Source organism: Acanthisitta chloris, unplaced genomic scaffold (genome assembly GCF_000695815.1).
Source record: "Acanthisitta chloris isolate BGI_N310 unplaced genomic scaffold, ASM69581v1 scaffold17901, whole genome shotgun sequence".
NCBI lineage: Eukaryota > Metazoa > Chordata > Aves > Passeriformes > Acanthisittidae > Acanthisitta > Acanthisitta chloris.
The window spans coordinates 68,129-91,627 of NW_008657868.1; the positions used below are offsets into that span (position 1 = coordinate 68,129).

General features: G+C 44.0%; 1 protein-coding gene across 1 annotated transcript in view; it reads left to right on the forward strand.

Annotated features, from left to right (window-relative positions):
• MTSS1 (metastasis suppressor 1) overlaps positions 1-23,499 on the forward strand; it is a gene marked incomplete at its 5' end in the record, with an annotated part of 108,045 nt that overhangs the window by 51,753 nt on the left and 32,793 nt on the right. The window lies entirely within an intron of this gene.

The following is a 23,499-nucleotide window of genomic DNA, read 5'->3' on the forward strand; positions in this document are numbered from 1 at the left end:
CCTTGTTCTGTATGTAATATACCTGGAAATGTAGGGATGGGAAGATGGAGCAGAACCGCTAAAAATAATGGTACAGGACTGCCTTGTATGTGAAGTTTCGGGCACATCTAGCTGCCAGAGCATCAGCAGAAGGTGATCAACCTTACCTTCAAAGCTTTATTTCCATGTATTTTGTCTCCAGCTGTTTTTGCACAGTGTGGATTGGCATTCAAGTATCTGTCCTGTCCATAACAAGAAACTGCAGTGCATGATGCTTTTAAAAAAAAAGTTTCCATCTTCAGTAATAGTTACGTGACAGTTTAATAGTTGATAAGAGAAAAACAAAAAGTTACACATCTGCTTTTGTAGATTGTGAGGACATGGCATTGCAGATAAACATTATAAGCCTTAGCTTAATGATTTATTGAAGCTCATTTCTTCATTTTTGTGCTGGTTTGAACTTCAGCTCAAACCAGCACAATTTTATTGCAGCTTTCAGTCTCTTACTCTGCAGCTTTCTGGTTTCCCCAGAGAACAGAAGACTAGCTCAGAGATATAAATCTCTGTTAATGATTTTAAATAGCTATCTATCTGTATATAATATGAAACTTTTTTTTTCTTTTGCCCTGGGCAGTCAATCATGGGATTAGGAGAGGATAATCAATAATCTTGAATGCACAGCAGAGCCACTCTCTGTTGCAAATCCCCCTCGTTGCCTTCCAGCCTCTCGCTGTCAGGCCTGTCTGCTTGTTCAGTGTCAGGAGATTTCTAGCTGAAATGGTCTCTCCAAGACCTGCCGCCTTCACTGCATGCCAGAGGAGATGACTGTTTTCCCACATGGCTCACGTGAGCTGCTCACCTTAAGTCTCTTGTGCAAGAAATGAAGGCAGAGCTGTGCTATAGCAGGTTAGGAGCACTGTGGGATTCTGTTCAGTTTTGTTTGTCCTCGGCAAAGGAAGGTTGAGTGAGGACTGTACAAATAGAAGGACCTGTTGTGAAATAGAAGATACTGTAGGCAGATGTACTGAGGAACATGCAGTGAATGTGAACAGATTCCTGGGCATTAGCCAGAATGTTCCTCACCTCCTGTAGTTTGTGTCTGAAGCAGCCCTGGAGGGACCCTTTTCATCATGGAAAAAGTATGTAGACCTTGGAACTTACATTTCCATCTATTTGTTTCTCCAGTGACCCCAGACAAGTTCGCACTATTGGGATGCACGACCAGCAAATTCAAAGTGTGTTTGGATGGGAAGGACAATCAGAGCTTCACTATCTGTTGTTTTATGTTTAGTGATTTAGGAGATGAAGTGTGGCTTCAGGGCCCTTTAGCTGTACTTCGTAGCTTACCTGGGAGCATGCTGGTTGTGCCTGAATATTGCTTCACCTTCAAAGCTCTCCAAAGGCTTGTGCAAATAAATTTGTTTATCATCCTTTTTTGCACTGGAGACCTGCTCCCAGCAGAGAAGCCAGCACCAAAGTTAGTGTTAGATGGAAGTGCCTGCCTGTGAACTGAAGGTGTGGATATCACTTTCGATCAAAGGACGTGGTGGTGGTGTGTCGAACAAGAGCAGTGCATAGGCTTGTGGAGCACAGCAGACAAACTTATGCTACTGCCTGTATTTAGTCTTGAAAGCCAGGCTCTACAAAAGGATGTGGGGTTGTGATTGTGGGACTTTCTTAGAAGGTGGCTGTCCCCAGAACTGAATATACCTCACACCAGAAGGCTCATATGTGCTCTGTGATGTAAGATACGAAAATCTTCCATAGCCCCAAGAGGAGGGATGGTGAACCTGCCATGTAGTGGACTCTGGTTGTAATGGCAGAATTCTGATCATTTTGTGTGGCAAACAGGAGGGGAAAACAGACCTACCATTGGTGGCTTTGTGCTCCAAAGATGCTCTTCTTTCCTCTTTCTCTTCCTCCTGTTGCTCCGTTTAGTTTCATTTGGCCATTTACTGCCGGTAGTAACAGTCCTCACCTTCATGGCATCATCTCCATGGGCTTCTTTGCTGTCCCTTGTAATACACCTGTGGACAGGACTGCCTGGAACAGCCCATCTGCCCCTGCAGTACACCTTGTTCAGCAGTGTTCACAGGCTGGTGCTGACAGCAGCACCACCATCCATTTCTGTAATGTTTCCCTTGATTTTTCAGGGTCCAGATCACAGGTTCCAAATAAAAAGGAGTTCTTGGAGATAAGATTACCTGCTGTTAGTGTTCCCCTGATCATTGACTCACTCACATGTCTAATGTGTATCCTGAACTTACCAGACATAGTGGGGCACTCGCATCTTGGTGAATTGCATTTCAACCCTATGTACTCACCAGCTTAGAGACTCTCTGGGACTTCTCCATCTTCTTCTACCACAGTAGACACTTTCTGGATTAACACAAGTGAATTGGGAAGGGCTAGAAGCAAACCACTGCAGGTGGAACCCTTCATGGTGTGTTACTGTGCCAAGTGAACTTTTATCATTGACTTAAAGGCATATGTGGATAGCGAATAGGGCATCATTATGATTCATGGTGCTGTTACAGCGTGAGACCTAATAAATCTTCTTATGTGTGCCTTGTACTTAGTTCATGTACTTATTCTGGCCACTGGGATTTATTCTTAGCCCTGCTTTTTTTTTTTTTCAGGAATTGCTGGGCCTTCATTAAATGGGAACAGTACTCAGACTGTCTACTGGGTCAGACTTGCAGTAGCTTGTCTCAATCAGGCACAGATAGAAGTGAGAAATACATTAGAAAATGAGAGGGAAGACACAGGCAGGTTGGAAGTTGGAAAGGACTGGGTCTGGTCTCCTTTTGCTTGTGGTGTTATTTCTCTTTTTGAACGACTTCTTACTTCCTTAGTTTGCACATTTGCCATTTTCAGAAAGTCAGTAAATACTCGTGGCGAGGCGACCTGTGCACCTCTTGGTTGATCTGTCCAGGACTCTCTATTTAATGCTTTCATGAATCTGATTGTGTTATTTTATGTGTTAAGGTCTAAGGAATATGAGTACTTGAACTATTTACATAAGGTAGATTAATCTTTTTGCTAGTTTCTGTGCTTTTGGGTGTGCAGTGATTGTGTGTAGTCTGAGACCTGTGTTCACAGATTTAATTCTGGGAGCAGGAACATACTAGAAGTAACCGGAGGAATAAGTGCCAATATTGACACTATTGGTATTGCTTTTTGTCTGTAGCTGGAGTGACAGTAGTAGGTTCTTACTGACTTGATAGAAAGAAGATGCTTAGTTCCTGGAAATGAAGAGCAGCACAAATAAACCAACCCTCTCTACAGAAACTTATTTAGCATATTCTCAACTCTCTTTGCACATGAGAGGCAACATGAGAGTTTTGGTGCCACGGCTCAGTTTTGGATCAGGAGAACCCAGAAGTAGTTGCACTGCCTGGTGATTCCTGGTTTTCCTCTGATCTGATTTTTGGTTTTGAGCTCAAATTTATATCTTTCTAACTTTTTCTGGTGATCTCTCTATTTTGTTTTGATGCTGATGCAGTCCATCTGAAATGGAAACAGTGATGCTGAGCTCTGTGGAAATGGTGGCTGGAATTACCCATGTTGGCTTTTTCTGGAAGTGTTTTAGAGGGAAGAGTGGTTAAATCCAGCTGGTACAACAGGAGCTCTTCCATCTGCTGCTCTGGGGGTGCAATTGCACAGTAACAAGCCTGATCAAGCTGGTGGTGTCTTATTTAAGTCAAGGTACTTGCTGACTCATTAGCAGAAGTACAGTGGTGGGGAAATCCTCTGCCTGCCAACTGACCGTGTACTGTTACAGTCACTGTGGCAACATGGCAGTGCTGCCTGTCAGGGATACCCACCACCTGCCTTCTTACAACTAAAAATTAAAAATCATAAAAATCAATCTAAAAAAATCTGAAAAGCTTTAAAAAAAGCCCTGAAATGGGAAGGAGGAAGATTTCCAAATGTAAGATTAAGGCTATTCAGGCTGGTCTGTGAGGAGTAGTTTGGGTTTGGAGTGCAGATCCCCTTTTTCATCCTACCCTGTCTTTCTTCCATGAATTTCCCAGAAGCTCGGACAAGCCCCCAGACCTTGACCTTATGTTGAAACAGACTAAATTATTCTTCTCCATCGTCTCCTGTGCTAATTACTGCTCTGCAAATCTACCCTCTGGTCTGATTTCTAAGTACATCCAGGAGGCTGAGCAGCTCGGAGGATCTGCTGTAAACATGACTTATCCGGCAGGCAGTAAAGCTGCTCTCGAGCCCTCCGAGGAGAATTAAGCCTGTCTGTTGGGCAGCTGGTTTTATCAGTCTGTGTTGCAGATTAGAACATGTTTCAATGTCTTCTTTATCAAATCAGGAAGAAAAAAAAGTGTTCTTGTTACCAGGTCCCTGGCTGCATGTTAATAGAGAACTAATTGACCAAATGTCAGTCACTTGTGCTCCTTGAAGGGAAGGACTATCTCCCATGTGTTGAGCATACATGAGTCTGTTCTCAGGCTGGCAGTTTTTTACATCATACTCACCAGAGACAGGAGCTGCTCGAGTTAGAGCCTGCAGAGCCCAGACTGCCATGCCAGGGATGTATCTATCTGCTCCCACACTCCTCGGACGTGGGATGCAGTGTGGAGATTGCATTGCTTTTAAGAAGGAAAGGTTTATAGCCTCTCCTAGCCCAGCTGTTAAACATATGCTTTATTCAGACTTTTCCCCCCTTAAACCTCCCCTTGTGATGCCTGTGGCATACCTTGTTTTTGCAGAAAGCTCTGTTAAGTCACCAGTTTGTTTTGAAGACATTTATGCCATCTCAGAATTGGCTGATGTTTTCTGAGGAGATGAAATCTTGAAGGTAGAAGAGCTTCACAGCTCTGCATAGGTCACAGGTATTTGGGTGTTTTTGTTGCTTGTGGTGACTCACTGGGTTTTTCTTGGTAGGAGTGCTGAGAGTTTGAAGCACTGAAAGTCATCCTACAAGAGTCAGAAACAGAAAGATCCTGGTGCCTACATGCTGTGCCTTTACAGTTACTGTGGCAAACCAAAGTACAAGATCATTATGGCAGATAAGAGCCTTGGCTCAAGGCCTTCTTAGAAAGAAATATGAGATTTTGGATTAAAGTGTAAGCCAAACAGATTGCATCTTTCTTGCTTTCTAGTCACGAGGTTGATACATGACTTCACTTTTACCTGCTTTTATTTTTTGCCAGCTTATCTTCTTGCTGTGTAAGATGAATTTCTTTTGTCTTGATCCACTTTCTGTTACAGAGACACAGTTTTGGTTTTTACCCCTATTACACTAAGCATCTCTCATTTGTATACGTATGGATGTCTCAGACATTATTCTTCCTGCCATAACTGGTCCTGGAGCCCTTTTGCAATAGTCTGTTGCAAAACTCATTAGGGCTTCCCTGTGTCACAGTAATATTAGGCCCATTAAGCAGTTATCTGCTTTGACACCTCTGTGAATAGCAGTGCAATGCCTAATGAAAATGCAGTTTTACTGGGATGAAAGTGTTTATGTTAATGAAGCTATGTCCATAAATGATGGAGCTTACAGTACAGATACTTTCCTTGCAAACTTCTGGCTGATGCGTCGGTAAGACTTGGCGAGTCTCATCCTGGAGTAAAAAAACATATACTCAACATGGCCTGATCAATACAACCAGGGTAGGTATGAGCTAAAAATAGCCCTTTTCATAATGCAGAACACTTGGTTTAAGAAGTGGAAGAATATTTAATAACAGGCTTTAATTGAACTATCTGCTGTAGAACAAAAATGTTTCATTGCTCTCTGTGAAAGCTTGTGATTTGGTTTTTCTTAATTGTTACAACTGCACTACCGAAATGCACACCCCACAGCAGTGGAGTTTGGACCCAGGATCTCTGGATCAAAACCCAGGACCAGATGTTTTGTGAGGTTAAGCACTTATTTATGAGTTTGTAGCCAGTAATGGATTCTTAACCTTATGCAATGATCATAAACAGGTGACCAGAGGTAATTTTTAAGCTAAAACTTGCAAAAGTATATTTTAAACTTAACTTGTATGCCCCATGGTGCAGGTTTAGAACAGGAGATACTGGTCAGTTCTTGCTAAGTGTATTTGGCCATGGGTTGGTGGAAAGAACATTCACCCTTCCCACTAATTTATATTTGTGTTTTGGTAATCCTTTGGACTGTGAGCAGAAATCAGAGGCTGGTCCTGTGAGCACAAGTACAACTCCAGTACATTGTGCCTATTCCTGGGCTTGGAGAACTCAAGTGCTGAGGGAAAGTGAAACAATTTTAGAGGTCTAGAGGTCAGCAGCATACATGCATGCTTTGTGAGTTTGCTGTTGCCATTGCTGACTCAGCTGTGAGGAGGAGGAAAGTATGTTTTTCCTTTTCAGAATTGCTTATCAAGCTGTTGGGGAAAAAGAAATTACTCTAGAGGAGCGGAAAAAGCCTTGGCTGTCAACAAGGCAGTTTGAGCTTGCAGATACTTTCCTGTATAACTTCTGAAATCCAGGTGCAGTTGAAAGACAATGAAGTTATGTCTTATATATTACATGGGAAACCTTTATTCAGCTGCTCCAACAATTCCCTGATACCATAGCACTGGCTGAGGACTGGATCAGGCAGAAGGTGAAGGTGTGTGGGTAGGTGATCACACACCACCACATTGAACTCATTTCTGGAGATGTGGTAAAGCTCCTTGAGAGTATATTTGCAGCATCTGCAACAGAAAATGAAGGATGTTGTGTCTGACTTAGCTAGAGGACAGTGGATAGCCTGAGCAACTGAAATATGTGCATCCTGAGATCGGTGAGTAGGAGAGGTCAGGGTCTTGGTTGTAGCTCACTGAGAGTTTGCAGCTTGTAGCCAGGCACAGGCTCCAGACCTTCTCCCAGAGCTCTTGTTCACAGTGCCTCCTCCGGAAACATCAGCCCCATTTCTTGGAGCATCTGGGATTTTCTGCGAGACGTCTCCTTCAATCCAGCACTGACCTGGACTGACCCTGCTTAGCTTGCAAGGCAAAACAAAATTGTAGCTAAGGGACTGTGGCTGTAGAAAGCAGATCCCAAACAAAACTGAAGGCTGTTAAAGTGTCTAATTGAATTATTGCTCTACAGGAGCGTAGTGACACATAGTGAAGCTAATCACCTGCTGCTTTATCTTGACTGCAAAGGATAGATTGCTAGTTAAACATTTAAAGGTCATAGTTAAAGAAATTGTAATAGTGTTGCCTTCTCCCTCCTCCCCCCTGCCCCCTCCCCGCAGCCCCAAGCATCATGTCTGAACTTATTAGGGGAAATTGAGCAGATACTCTTTGGAGATCTGTGTTCTGCAGATGAGACTCAGCGTGCTTATCTTTCAGGCTCACACTGTGGACCCTAGTGCGTTCATTTATGAGGCCCTGCTGAAAAACGTGGCCTTCACTCTGCACAAACTTCCCCAAAACGCCACCAGTATGGCATTCATGTTCTGTAGAGAATCAAATGATCCTGATTATTTTAATCATAGATATTTGTGGAGTTCATTCTTGTTCATCATGGGGAATTCCAGGAGTAAAACTGGAACTCAGGTCCCTATCCCACAGCCAGGCGGGTTCAGTATTTTTGAATTAATGCTTTAATGTTCATTGGCCCTAGAGCATCTTATAGGAAACTGGGTTTTCCTGATTCTGCCTAAAGACCTGGTGGACCTCTCTAGTTTTACTGCATTGGCTGAGAGAAGAGCAGACTGTTTCTTTCTGGAGTTAACTTGTCCATTCAGGTGAGCAGAGGAACTGTGTCACTTGGACAGAACTGTCATTACTGTCCCTGCGGTTGTCCCTGCAGTCATTAAAGCAATGGTTGGGCAGGTTTTGAAGAGAGAGGATTTGGCTCTTTGCCTGGTGGATGGAAGATCCTGTCTCTGCTGTAAAAGAGCCTTCTGGGTTGATGAAGGTGATACACTTTTCTATCAAAATACTGGACTAGCTCTTCTCAATGAATCGTGCTCCTTAGATCGCATCCAGTTCACTGCTGTGAGTCACCAGGACAGGTGGTGTCTGTCTTGGCGGCTCTCCTGGAGGAGCATTTGGATAGTAGTGGAGGAAAATGTGCAGATAAAATAACAGAAAGCCATGTTAAAGCATCTAAACATCGAAATTGCTTAAAAAGTTTGTGATGTGCAGTGAATATCAGCAGTGGTATCAGCAGTGTATTATCACTCCAATTTAAATATAGATTTTGAAGGAAGTTTGGAATATTTTCTGTATATGGATGTTTTATAGCAGGAAGCATATCCTGCTATAAATGAATTAGTCTGCTTGAGAGGATGGGTTAAGACTCTGTGTGACTTAAGCCTGGAAGTTTTTCCTTTCGGAAGTGTTGGCTGTAATAAATTGATAGACCACTGGCATGTTTTGAGCTTCATCATTTCCTTACTTCTGGAATGGGTCAGAGATGGTGCCGGAACAACACGTTTCCTGTCGGCTGCCAAGTTCTTGTTCTTGTGGATGTGGACAGGCTAGATCGATGGGCCAAGGCCAGTGGTACGAGGTTCAGTAAGGCAAAGTGCTGGATCCTGCGCTTCAGTCACAACAACCCCATGTAATGCTATAGGCTGGGGGAAGAATAGCTGGAAAGTGGCCCAGTGGAATAGGACCTGGGGATGCTGGTCAACAGTGAGTAAACATGAGCCAGCAGTGTGCCCAGGTGGCCAAGAAGGCCAATGGCGTCCTGGCCTGTATCAAAAATAGTGTGGCCAGCAGGTCCAGGGAAGTGAGCCTCCTTTGTACTCAGCATTGGTGAGACCACACCTTGAGTGCTGTGTCCTGTTCTGGGCCCCTCACTTCAAGAAAGACATTGAGGTGCTGGAGCATGTCCAGAGAAGGGCAATGGAGCTGGTGAAGGGTCCAGAGAGTAAGTCATATGAGGAAGGCCTTTATCTAGTGTGGCCAGCAGGTCCAGGGAAGTGAGCCTCCTTTGTACTCAGCATTGGTGAGACCACACCTTGAGTGCTGTGTCCTGTTCTGGGCCCCTCACTTCAAGAAAGACATTGAGGTGCTGGAGCATGTCCAGAGAAGGGCAATGGAGCTGGTGAAGGGTCCAGAGAGTAAGTCATATGAGGAATGTCTGAGAGAGCTGAGAGTGTTTAGCCTGGAGACAAGGAGGCTCAGAGGAGACTTACTGCTCTCTACAACTAACTGAAAGGAGGACGTAGACAGGTGGGGGTTGGCCTCTTCTTGTCTGCTGCTGGCTGCAGAAAGAAAGGTCCCTCACTTGTGAAGGCTGGTGGCTTGTGTAGATTTCAGATTGGCCTTTGACCTCACTAACAGATGGCAGAATAAATTGATGTGGGATTTTTTTTTAAATGAGCAAATTGTACTTTTGGTCTCTGCCTGCTTGTCAGAACATTTTTCTTGAGGTGTGCCTTGGCAGAGAGATGAGTGAGGTACTCATCCTGGCCCCAGGCATTGGAAGTACCCCCAGTTTGACTTCTCCAGGTTAGAGAGGGGTTAGTGTTTCACACTGACAAAGCCAGACAGCATCAAAGTTGTTTGAAATGTGTCCTGTGCAACTCTTAACAGCACCTTAAAGCAAAGGTGCCCTTTTAGTAGTCGGCAGCTATATTCAGATGAGGAGCACCCTGTCCATGTAACTCCCTGGAGGTGACTCCACACAGGGGCCAGGATGGAGGAAGGTGGTGCCCTCTTGGAAAATAGCTTCTGCTAAAATGTCTCTTCACCTTTTTTTTGCAATCTGATTTCTTTTGATGTTGTGTTTTCTTCCTTTTGCAAAAGGCAGTCAAACTTAAAAGGAAGCTGTGTTGTACCACCTTCTGTATGCATTTTAGGTTTAAAGTGGAGTCTTCTCACGTTTGGTGGCTACTAGAAAAAAATGTCTCTGCGCATCCTCTCCCTCCTCCTTGCCCAGGGATGTGGTGGCTGCCCCGACCCTGGAGCTGTTCAGGGCCAGGCTGGATGAGACCTTGTGCACCTGATCTAGTGAGGAGGTGTCCCTGCCCATGGCAGGGCAGGAGATTTAGATGATCTGTAAGGCCAATTCCAACCCTTAAATTCTGTGATTCTATGATTCCTCCTGCCCATTGTGACTGCTGACTTGGCTTGCGAGAGCCGTCTCTAGTAGGGGAGGCAGTCATTGGATGGGTATTTGCTGATCCTGGTTTGTACCTATTTTGTCTTCAGTCACATTCTTAAGTGCTTTAAAGTAGTGTTAGGTTTAATTTGTTTTAATAGTACCCAACTTACCATGCCTCTCTTTGGAGTTCAGTACATTTTTAATTGTTTCATGCCTTCATCTGCCTCTGACTCACCTCTGTTTTAACAAACCTGGTATAAAGCTTTGTTATTAGATAAACTGGAGCTCCTTCAGTGTGATTCTGCTCTAATGTTTACAATTCAGCAGTCTCCCACAGGATGTTTTAGCACTTCCCACCTCTCCTGCCAGAGGGTTTTGCCACATCTCCCGTATAAGGAAAATAATGCATGTCCCATGTGTATTGCTGGTTTATCCTGGGTTGCCAACTGAGGTGCCTTGTTCTTGTTTCATTATAGTCTGACCTGCAAGCCATGCCTTTCATGGCCTTTTGATCCTGTTGGGAATGGCAGATTAATGAGACTAACTACTTTATTTAGACAGATTCTTTTTCTCAACAGGAGAAATACTGCTTACATCAAGACCCAATTATCCCGTCCTTACTCCTGTACCAAAAACCAGTTCTTTGGGGGCTATCTTTTTAATTGAATCATTTGTTTTACCTACTTTAAACAAACTGTTACAAAAATCTAGGCTACAGCCTATTGCAAGCGGTTGTATCCGAAATGGATTGCAGCTGGACAGCTTAAATGTGGCAATTATTTCTGTGGAAGGCATGCCCTTGAGTCCGCTCAGGATGAGTGACAGTGCTGCTGCCGCGGAAGACAAATCCAGAGATGCTCGTCGCGCGTGCGAGTGCTGCATTGCAGTTGCTGTCGGCTGACGTCACGCGCACACACTCGGCAGCCGAAGGGCTCGTCGGGAGCCTGAGAGAGCATGGCTTTAGTACCATGGAGCAGCAGATCTCATGGTCTGTGTTTTCTGTGCTGCTTCGTGCTCCTGCGCAGGGAAGCCTCTGTCGGAAGCTCTCTGTTCTCCTTAATGCGGTGTGAAAAGCTGCGAGTGCTTATCCCTTTACAGGGTTTGGATTGGAGGGCTTTTCAGCTTCCTTTTTTAATATATATTTAGAGACTTACACATGTTGTATTGTGATTATAGCTTTTATACCATTTGAACCTGTCGGTTTTAATTAGCATTTGGCATTTCCCTACTTATAGATAGATGGAAAAAGCACAGGCTAGCCTGTTTGCAGTGCAGGGTACACTGTTGGCAAGTAGTTTATATCCATTTTTCCATAGCTAAACTGGCTTGGCAACCTGCAGATGTTGCAGGCATTGGGTACTGATGCTTGAAATAGAAATGGACTCTGAAGAGGATGTGGGATGGGGGGAAATAAATCAGAAACTGCTGTTGCATTGGAAGTCTATTAAGACTGATGATAAGTCATGCTTACCAGAGCGTAACTGCAGAAGTTGACCACATAAGAAACGAGCACATTAAAAATACATATATTTTAAATCTTCCTTCTATCGTGTCATTAAGGTTCATTTTCACTTTGGCGTGTTGTGGTAACAAAGCTAGTTACCAGTACAAGTGTTTGGCTGTCCAGTGTGGTTAAGTTGGTCGGTAGATATTTGTACAAGTGGGAGAAACAGATTGATTCTTTCTGGAACAAGTTGTGTCTAGTCTGTAAATGATGTGAAAAGTGTGTGTGTTTTTCTTTTTAACTGCAACTTTAAATTTGCAAAAGTTTTGGCCTGTGTTGACCCTGCAATGCCCAGGAGACTGTCAAGAAACAAGAACAGTATTGTGTTATTAAACACCCGTGTGTTAGCTGCTCCTCAAGAACTGTCTGCAGATGCAGTTTACTCTGGGGAAAATGATATAAGGCACCTTTGCCCTCTTTGAGAAGCTCTCCTTAAATAAACTCATAAATTATTTCTCAGTGCAGCTTTTAAATATAGGCACATGAGTGTTGTTGAGCAGCTTACATGGGTGTCGCTTGTTGCTGGGTACAGAGGGAGAAGGTGCTTTGCTCGGGATGGCATTTGGTTGCCACGATTTCAACACAGTTGTGTTGCAGCCTGGACTTTGCATTGCCTGTGGGCTTGTGGTAGTGTGCACACCACCAGCTGGAACAACATGGCTCATGAGTCAGTGCCTTAAAGCATTACTGCCCATCAGGGGAGGTGGGCAGGTCAGTGACTCCCTTTCCTGAACACCTTTTCAGAGCAGCTGCATCCTTATTCTGCAGCCTGTATTTTTCATTGTCTTGCAAGATTTTGGCCTTTCAGTCTAGGAGAGAGCTGACCATGCTAGTGAGCAGCAGATGGATTTGAGTCAAGCTTACACTTGGAGATCTGGGACTAGAGCCCAAGACTTAGAGCTTCCAAAACCCGTGGGCTCTCACTTCGGTTAGCAGAATAAAATCTCATCATGTCTGTTGGCTCTTTATGTTACAAACTGGATTTGAGACCACATGGCAAGAGCTGAGTGATCCAGGACTTTTCTTCCTTGCATGTCCAGCACTGTAATACAAATGTGGGTTTCCTCAGGCTCTCTGTGACGGTGTGCACGATTGTGTGTGTAATTTCTGAGTGACCTGGCCTCAAGCTGACCATCTTTGGGAGAAGAGCTGAATTGATCCTGCTTCACATGGCTGAGCAGGATGGAATGAAAGGGAAACCTTTCCTGTAACAATATAACTGTGAAATGCTGGAATGTGGGTTACATGGTACTAAATCAAGGTGGTCTCTAGGGGGGAGTAGTTAATAAATTCTAAATAGGAGGTGACTCTTTCTGAGCACTTTCCTCTAAACTTGTAATTTATATGCTAGTCCTGTGCATTACAGTTCTTAAGGCCTAGGTCAGAAATCCTCCATCCAGCTTTGACACTTTCTTTTGTCCTTAATGGACAAATTAATAGCAAGAGGTCACAGCCAACTGTGTATTGTAGGTGCAGGTTGATGAGGTCTGTCAGAAGAACGAGGGAGCATTGGAGCATGTGAGGAGCTGTGAGGTGTAGATGGATTTCCTGCATTACCAGAGATGTCAAATGACCAGATGAATGTTTCTCTGCTAAAATGTAAAGTACTGTGATTTAATTTTTTGAGAAACTCAAAAGAAATGCAGCAAGTTGGTGCTTGAGCTGGCTGCTTTTTGTAGGTGAACTTTGATTGGTTTTGTGTAATTTTCAAAATACCACAGACATAATTTTTTTCCCAGATTGGGTTGTGACAATGCTGTTTGGTGTGCATAAGGTAGATGTCTGAATTCCTTCAACATCAAGGCTTTCAGTTGCATAAAACAAATAAACACTTTCCACATACATTTACTGTGTTATGTTGACAAAGCAGTGTCAGAGGCAATTGGAAAACTGTGGGTTTGAACTGCTGGGACAACGGACCCTGGAATTTAGGTAAGGAAAACAGTTTTCACAGTGGCAGTAATCAGCAACTGAAAGAGGAGTTCAGGAGTCTGCTCCCCTAGAGACACTCAAAGCTGGACTGGACAGATCCCTAGGAACCTCATCAAAGTTGGCCCTAGTTTTAGTGGGCAAGCAGACCACACAGCTTCCCTAGGTCCCTTCCCTGTCTCCCCAATTTTTGCTGAATAAGATAGCAAGAAAAAGGACTAATAACTAAACATGTTACACCAGTATTTGGAAGGGAGCTGTATAGCCTCATGGACTTGCCTACTGTGGGTGGAGGGGCATCCCCTAAGAAGGGTATTAACTTAGTTTTGCATGCTGCAAAAGCCTTAGCAGCACTCTGTGTATGGATCACAGCCTTATTTAAAGCTTTGCAGCCACAGCTGATTTGGTGACTGAGGACTATAAGATGAGCAGGACTTGGCTAGAGTAGTAATAGTGCTCTGAAGGTTTGTCCTGTGTGAAGTGTAAGGTGTGAATCCTCTCCTGCTCCTCTCCTGGGGGCTGTTCAATGGAAGGAGGTACAAAAGGTGTTCTGTACTGCAGTGAGGGAATGGCTAAAATGATACAGAAGACAGGATAGCTTCTCTCCTTTCAAGGCTTAAATTTAAGGATTTGCAGAGCCCTCTTCTTATTAATCTTTGCTTTCCTTCTGCCTTTTGATTTCTGGTCTTTCTCATTGATTCAAATCCTGGTTTCCTGAAGCTTTTTGAAGTTGTTCTTACTAAGGGTGATCGAGTGATATTTCAAAACTCTGCCTTCTTGCCTGGGTCTTACACACCTGGTGTGGTCTTGATGTGTTCACTACAGTTCAACAGAGCTTGTTTGGAGGAAGAAATGCAGTTGCTCTGTCCTTGCAGAAAGAGATAAGCATGTCCTTGGTGTTCGCGTGCCAGTCAGCGCCGCGGAGTGTCGTGCTGTATGTCGTGCTTGTAATGCCGTGCACCAAGGCAGCTTCGTTTGATCTGTTCTACAGGATGTGCTTTTTTCTTTTTGTGAATCAAAGAATTGGAGCTTTTCTCCCACTGCACTCTTCATGGTTTAAGCAGGCACACTTTAAATGCAGCCTGACAGCATAGATTGTTTGGAAGGATTTGTGGGATAAACAGGAGTTTGCCTGCAGAGCATGTGAATCTGTGCATTCAAAGCAGCCAAAGATCTGGTGAGCACAGCCCTGTGCTTATAAGCTGTCTCACCTGATCTGCATGCAGCCTTGTGTGAACTTACAAGTAAAGGAGAAAATGCCTGTACCTTTTTTAGTTCATGAGTATGAACTCAGAGTTTGCTGTGTTTTTTGGAGCATGTGTTTATTGAGTTTGTGGCCAAAAGCACAAAGACCTCCGGTTCCTCTGCTTGGAGGTGACTGTCCTCGTTTCACTTTCTGTAACAGGTGGAATATATCTTTTTCTTTTTTTTTTTTAAGCTGAGTTCACTGTTGTGTGTCGAATTCCTTTGTACTGCAGGCTTAAGTAGCCAGCTGGTGTCAGACCCATGCAGTGACATTCTCCTTTGCTTTTGTGAAAATTCATTATGTTTTAGTAAGGCTGAGGAAGCTGAAATTGAAAATGAGTGTGATGCAGCTTAAAAAAAATAAAGGAGGCCTGTCAGTGAGGAACCGAGTAACTGTTTGAGAACTGACCCAATAAACAGCACAACTGTCTTTATATGTAGGAGCAGACAATATGAGCTTTGGGGCAATCTGTGTAACTAAACACTGGTGCCCTGGTGTGCTAATTTGGGCTGGGGCAGAGCTAACTTTATTCACAGTGGCTAGTATGGGGCTGTGTTTTGGATTTCTGCTGAACACAGAGTGGATAATGCAGAGATGTTTTTGTTATTGCTGAGCAGAGCTTACACAGAGCCAAGGTCTTTGCTGGTTTCCATGCTACCACACTGGCAAGGAAGTTGGGGGTGCATGGGAGATTGGGAGGAGACACAGCTGGGACAGGTGACCCAAACTGACCAAAGGGACATTCCATACCATATGACATCATGCTCAGTATATAAGGTGGGAGGAAGAAGGAGAAAGGGGGGACATCTGGAGTGATGATGTTTGTCTTCCCAAGGAACCATTATGCGTGATGGGCCCTGCTGTCCTGGGGATGGCTGAACACCTCCTGCCCATGGGAAGCAGTGAATTAATTTCTTGCTTTGCTTTGCTTGTGTGTGTGGCTTTTGCTTTCTCTATTAAACTGTCTTGATCTCTAGCTGCAGGTTTTGTAGCTTTTACCGTTCCAGTCCTCTCCCCCATCTCACTGGTGGGGGAGTGAGTAGTTGTGCAGTGTTTGGTTGCTGCCTGGGGTTAAACCATGACACCTGGATTCGTGCTACCCTTTTGTTACCTGCCATCAGTTAAAGAGGTGTACAGATTCTCCATGTGTCTCCTGACAAGTCTCTTGGGGTTTGGAGGAGAAGTCTGCAAAGTCAGTGTGTTTTTAATCTCTTCTACCAAGCCATATTGAAATGGGTTTTGAGTCGCACTAAATAAATCAGTGGGGATGAAGTTGAGCCATGGGTATTTAAATACATATTTGTGACAATTTTTTTCATGGCCTTTGGAGCACACAGAGCAGCTGCCTTGAGAAAGCACCAGAAAGAGGATGTATTGCTACTAGCATCCCACAAGTATGTGCCTGTTGCAGTCAGAGATCATTAAGGCTGAGCAGAGGCATGAGATTGCCCCAGTGAGAGGGAACCACAGTCCTGAATACCTGGGGCAGGGGCAGAGCTTCCCCTTCTGCCCAGGGACTGAGATGCTGAGCTCAGTGCTTAGGTGTGCATTAAGTCTTTTGATGTGTTGATGATGATGTCTCTCTGTGTAACTGACCCAAAAAAAGAGACTTTCTCTAGAATTTCTTGAAATTATTATTTCTTAAGGTGGTTTGAATGGGTTTTACCTCCCTTTGTCCCTTCATGATCTTTCCCTCCATTCACTAAGGAAGTGTGCTCTGCTGGAAGAAGCGACAGCATGTAAAAATAGCACTGCCTTATTCTGCAGATCTGCTTGCTGTGGGTTTTCAGTTAGATCTGCTGACTTGGATTTAAAAATAAACTTTTCTTCTGCTTTTTGCACCTGCTTGTCCTGGTGGTGCTTGATTTTGTGCTTTGGAGGCAGCAGCCATTTGGTGGTAGCTGAAATCTTCCTGGATTGGGATCAGCAGCATGCATGGGTGGTTGGGAGGCCGAGTTAAGGAGCTTTTGACTTTTGAGGCCAGAGGTGTTTGCAAGGCCAATAGCTAAACACAAAGAGGGGAGAGACCTTGTAGGCTTTTCACAGTCTCTGTGGACTTTGTCAGTTCAAAATAAGCAGTGTGTGTTCTGCTGAGCATGTGGTGGAATTGCACTTGGTGTTCCAAGCCATTTGCTGTAAGTATATTATCCCTTCCCCTCACTGAATATTGCTGGTCTCTAATCAGATTACATTGCAGTTCATTTCTGGGCCCAGACAAAATAAAGAGCAGTACTTCAAAAGAACATAAGTACCTTGAGTTACTGCCTTCTTCACACATTGGTCTGACATTATGTGTTCATTTAGAGCCAGATTCATGGAGGTATGGAGGTCAATGAGTCTGGCTATCTAAACAGGCCTGCACCAAATCTCCATCTTTCCACCATCTGGAGCATGCAGTGGAGTGTGGTCCTCAGTGCAGTGAGTAACCCTGGCTGATGGAGCTGACCCTTAGATACCTGTTGGCTGGTGGCTTGGCTCTGGGATGATGCACAGGTGAGGGATCACTCTGAAACAGTGCACAGGCTTGGCCTCACATTCTTCAGCAGCTTCAGGAATTGCCTTTTCATCACATAGTCCTTTTTGTTAGTGTGCTCCCTATTTTATTGGTCACCTGCCTTCCTTGAGCCATTAGTGTGTGTAGCACTTGGAACAAAGCAGTTGGATCTGCTCAGATTAAGACCGCTAGGTTTACAGAGCTATTTGTAGAATATTTGACTGTTTGAGAAGAAATGGGGCAGAGGTGTGGACAATATTAGTGGGCACAGCTTCACAGTTAGTACAGATGTTCAGCAGACACTGATATACACGTGTGTATGAAATTTTTTGTATGCCAAAGAATAGAATGTAAACAACAGCCCTTGGAAAACACAAGTGTGTTATTTGCTCTTCTAAGAAAATCTGGTTCTAATGATGCTTTGTTTTCTTGGCATTAAAACCTTGATGCAGAACTCTGGGTTTGTAAAAATGGACAACAAGCACCTGTGAGGAGGGATGGGTGTTAATACTTGAAGGAAATCAGCAGATGCAAAATGCTGCTGTCTGTGCTGGGAACACCGTTTGAGACAGGGAGAAGGAACTAAGCCAGTTGCACTCCTAACACAAACACCTCAAACTTGAGGATTTTGTTACTGGGAAACACTTCTGCCAGGTCTTTTCCTGCTCTCTAACACAGGATGTCATGGTTCATTGATGCATTTTGTGTCTCTTACAAGTTTGTGAATCAATGACAGACTTCTTAGTTTCTCAAAAGTTGAATCAATGTGTCCTATGAAAACTTAAACCTTCCCAAAGCATTTTTAGCCACCTGACACACACCTGTGTGTGTGACATCCTCTTTCAAAGCAGAGAGCCACAGGTGAGTGTTTCATTCGTGTGCTGAAGGCTGAGTAAACCCAAACTGTTCAGAGAGCATAGCAGGGCTGGTTCATGACCGTATTTATATGTTGGACAGACAGCGTGGTGACCTCTGTGTGCATGGGTGAAATTCTGACCCTGCTTGTTTAATAGCAGCACTTGTGTTGGCTCCTGTGGGATGAGGATTTTGTCCAGTGCTCGGGTAGGAGAACAGCTGGTGTAAGCAAAAATGCTGCTTAGCAGAGGGATAAGCTAGATCAGAAGAAGTTGTAAGGGCTTTCTTGCATGTCCTTTAACAAACTGACTGGAACATGGTCATAGTCTGTTTTAAGGACTTCCGAAAGCTGGTGGTTACCAGGGCAGATTGTGGGCTAGGAGTGGTTCAGGTTTCTTGTTCCTTGGGCTTCTTTGCTGTTGTAACTAGCAGCTACTGCCATTCTTATCCTTAACTCTTCCTCCTCCTTTAAAATCAATGAAAATTCAATTTGAGATCTTGCTAGTCCCATCCATGAACAAGTGCTAGTTTCTTCTGCAAACAAGAAGATAAACCACCTAGTGTGTTTTCTTCTCAGCTGGACTGCATGGGGCTCTGGCAAATGTGACAACTTCATAGCAGACCTCTGTAAATATGTTTTCTGAGTAATTTGCCAAAAAGGGCACTCGACTGAACGTTGCAAGCAATCTGTTCCTTTGCAATGTCAAGCGCAGAGGTGTGGTACATGACAGTGGCCTGCCAGAGTTGTTTTGTAAAATTTGGTTAATCTTAAATTCATAGGTGAGTTTGACCTTGAGTCTGCATTTGTTGTTCCAGGTGTCTCTGAAAGATGTCTAAATTTATTTTTTTTAAAAAAAAGTAGTTCAGAAAATGGTTTCCTTTGCTGATTTTGAGCAGCAACTTTCAGATAATTTACCAAGTGCTGCTCAGAAGGGCTCATAGGAGTTGTAGGAGTAAAGGTGTTCTGTTTTCTTTTCCTGGCTGGTAGATGCTGAACAACATCCCTCCGTGATCTGCAGTTCTTGATGTGTTTTTTCCAACTTTCAAGCCTTACCTGGAGGCCATTGACACCCTGAAACATATAGTGCTCCCATAGCTCCTCTTTCAGGTTTCTGTCCCACTGGTAATGCTTACAGCCCCTGTGCTAGTCACTTTAGGCAAAAGCCTTCCTTTTTTCACTGTCTGCTGTAACACCCTGGAACTGATCCCATCATCCTTGAGTTTCACAGAGGCATCCGCATAAACAGTTTGGCAAGATCAAGGTCTGTGCCCTGTGTAATCAGTGATGGAATCTGCTTGCTCTTCTAACAGCGTGAGTTTGGATAAGGGCTGAGTAATGGCCATTAACTTAAAATGTCCTACTGTTAGTCATCCTGTCATAGCCTCTGTGTTCAGAGTTGTATTTAATAATCCAGCCTCCGTTCCACTCCTGCTTTAGTCTTTACTCAAAAATGGAAGCCTCTCCTGATAACTTTGAAATTACAAAAGTATTACACCCATTTTTCATCATTCTCTCCCTTTTGGGATAGGGGGAAGTAGCTGGCACATTTGGACTATGCCCTTAAAGATAAAGATGTCCTCATTAATAAGTTGGAGCCTTGAAGGCACTTCCTGACAAGCAGCATCTTCTGAGCCTGCTGGGATTGCTCAACAGTGAAGTGAGAGGAGGAAGATAGAGGTTGATTGTAGTGAGTTGTTTGGAGTATACAGAGGCCATGCAGTTGTACAGCTGCACATTTCATCAAATAATCATTTCCTTGATATATGATCATCATTAAATACAAATGTAATGACTCCAATGAAACAATTGAGTCTCTTTCCTACAATCTCTCCCTGTTGTCTCTCTGCGATGTTGAATGACAAACAAGCATCGAAAGAAAATCATTTATGCCATTATAGTGGACTCATTGTAGTGTCATATGCCACAGTGTTTAGTTTAATTATCTTACATGAAAAAAGTTCATGGTCTTTTACAGGCTTAGGCAGGAAAGGGAAAAGCTGGGAAGGTGAGAGCAGAGGCAGGTTTTGCCTTGCAGAGTCACCTTTTACTTGCAAGAAATTAGGCTGATGTTATCACCCACTGTCTAATCAAATTTGACAGGAGCATTTTGTTAAACCACTTTCTCAGAGTGGAAATTCTGATGAATACAGCTCTCGTCTCCGGTTTCGAAGTATTACTTTACACTGTTCCCAGGCATTGTTTGCCATAATGGATGAATTATTATAGTATGGCAAAGAAGCAGATAATTCACAGCCTCATTTTATAAACTGAGTGTCCCAAGGCACAGCAGTTTGACATGCATAGCTGCAGAGCAGTGAATGGAGCCCAGGTCACCCACCCAGCATATTTGTGGTTTGATGAAAAGTTTGCTAGTGTAGCCTCAGTATTTCTCATCAGGAAGTTACAGCTACTGGAGAATGTCATGACTTTCTTCCAGGGACCTGCTTGTAAGGGAGTGGGGACAGGCAGTGTGTTTGGCACACCTGCCACCGTGTCTGTGGGTTGACAGCACTGAAAAAGGAGTTACCTCCTCTGGTCTCCTGCCTGTCTGGCCCATGGTTCTGTCCTGGAGTTATAGGTGATTGTTCACTTCTGGAACTGGTCATTGTGACAGGGTAAACTGTATATTAATTTGGAGGCTGAAGTAGGTTTTGTGTGACTGTGACATAGTCCTGTGCAATTAACTTCTTACCAGAGTTTGACTATTCAGCTGAGCAGCCAATACCAGGACTTGCACACACATTAATGCTGCTTGTAAGGTCCATCTCTGTGTGCAGGGTGTGCATGTTGGCCACTACTACTACTGTAACATCACACCGTAATATATGTAAACCATATGTTACTCTTGTTCACAAGAGTACAAGATTGGGTAAAAGAATCAAATCCAAACTACTGCCCCATGTTATATTTGGACATTTTCAAACCACTGCAGTAGTACAAAATGGTTCCCTTCTGCCAGTTTGTGGAGCCAGCTCACCCCAGCCCTTTAGGAACAGTAACAACATTGCAGTTCTGCTGGTGGGAACCAACATTTGCAGAAACCTGATGGAGTTGGGATAGACCCTTTGTACTGCAGGTGTTCCTGGAAGGACATCTGGACGCGTTCATAATGGCCATAGGACTCCAGCTCAGTAAATCGAGTGTGGTGGGAGACCTGTATTTAACTGTTCTTTGCTTTCTCAGGAAGCATTTGAATTCCTGACAGTCAATATGGTTGGGAACAGAGGTAAAGCTCTGTTTAACTCCAGTGCTGTTGGAGTACTCAATATGTTGAGGAGGAGCAGAAGGATTCAGGTGTGGGACAAGATGGGCTGGTACTGTCCTTCCTTCAGTCTGGTGACTGATTTTAAACAAGAGAATGCTGAGGAACCCCCAAAATGGAAATTGTTTAGGCATATCTGAGGAGGTGAACCTTTCTGAAATGTTGCTGCTGCATCCAGAAGTTCTGCAAGAGATAGATTACAGCTCTGTGGGCTGTCTCACCTGGGTGGGTATGTAGGGATGCTTGGACATGGTTCCTGCCTCTACTAATCAACTGAGTGCCAAAATTAAAAAGCCCCATGTCTCCTGCAAAGGTTCTCTCTCCTGCACTTTAATTAGACACCAGTACCAGTAGCTTTTGAATGGGAACTGGAAGTGCATAGTGACTTTATTGCAGCAGTGTGCATGGAGTGGAGACTGGTTGCCCTTTGCTGGGGCAGGAGCTGCTGGCACAGAGCACTGCAGTGGGCACCTGCTGCCTGTCCCCTCCTCGCTCGATGCACTGCATCCCCCTGAGCTGGCAGGGGCATGGTGAGATGGCAGAGGCCTCCGAATGAGAGAGCTTTGAGGGAGAAACACTAAGCTCACTCCTGTCTGCTTCCAACAGCATTGTGAGACCAAACTTCCTATAACTGGCTGACCTTGCCCATCCATCTGTGCTGTATGTTGAGGGGATATATTTACACTCTGGTTGATGGTGGTTCACTTAAAATTCTGTTACCTTGCGATTTAGTATTAATAGCAACTGACCCTTGTTTCCTAGTCTCCAAAACACATGGTGCCTGGTTTCCTATTTATTGTTCTGACACGACCTTTCCTTTTTTCATACAACAGACTTAGGAAAGCAGTGTCACTTATCCATTGATGGTCCTTAACATTCCCAGTATTCCAGTGAGCTTTCAACCTGAAAAACATACCTTTTGCTCAAGCTGAATTCAAAATTGCTCTGGAAGGTTTTGGTTCATTTTTCCTTCTTTGCCGTTGAGTTGTGCCACCTTAGGCTCTGATTTGCTTTTACTTGGCAGTAGCTCCGGAGAAAAATGCCGATGTTTTGGGACACAGATCCACGTTTTGTTGTGCACACTGTCCTCTTTCTCCAGGTGCTTTCTCTCCATTCCACCTCTCCTATCTTCTGTGCTGGTTTTTGAGCTACCAGACTCTGTTGCAGCTTGTGCAAGTACAGACTCTGCTGGAGGAGATGGGTCCAGGTCCAGCCTGGACTCTGTATGCTTTTCCCAACCACCCATATGTAGTGAGCCTACAGCTCTTCACTGTTACCAAATAATATTATTTCAAAAGCTCCTTACAAAAACATGAGTAATTGGGCAAGTGACAAAGGACTTTCTGTTTATCTTTTTAACAATGGAAAATGCCAAATAGCCACAATTTGTTCCAGTTATTTAGTGTCTTTGTTCCAGAGCCATTTCGTGGGCATAGGATTTAATTCTGCAAGAATGCAGGAAGATAGTGACTTGTTTTCATGTTTGAAAAATTTAAATTTTCAAGTTTCTTTACTCAGGAAGATTTTTTGAATTTTTTTTTTTTACTTTGAGCAATGCTGTTTTTAAAGCCTAAGGAAGATTTTAATCTGTGATACAAGTCTAAGGTTATTTTAATAATCAAATAAGACTTTTTAATAGATGCTGATATATTCGCTGTTCCAGAGAGCACTACAGTTTGGAAACGTTTTGTACAAAGGTTGTTTATACCCTGAAAATAGTAGATTTGACTTGCAAATAGGAACTAAGCAATTACCCAAACTGATATTAACCGAAACAGGGTTACGTTGAAATTTGATAGGCTGATCAGAGTTGGTAGTGCTGATTCAAGTGGGAAATGAAGGAGTGCGTGTTTTCAGGAGGGAAGGTTTGAGAGGAGGAGCAGGAGGAGCAGGAGCAGGGGGAGCAGGAGCATTAGGACCGAGCCTTGCCGGGTGGGTCCCGCTGGCCGAGCCGTGGAGCTTGGGGCGGGCGGCGAATGGCGCCACCGTGTGGCCGTGCCGGGAGAGCTGCAGCTCCCACCCTTTGACTCTGCCCGGGGTCTCGTGGTGCAGAAAGCTAAGGGGAAGAACGTTTTGGTCGTGTTTGACTGCTCAGTTCTGGTCTCTGGGTAAACAGGAATTGTTCTTTTCCCAGGGTGGCAGATACTCCTGAGTTCTGTCCCGTTATTAGCCTTGTTGATACTAAGGTTACTGTTCG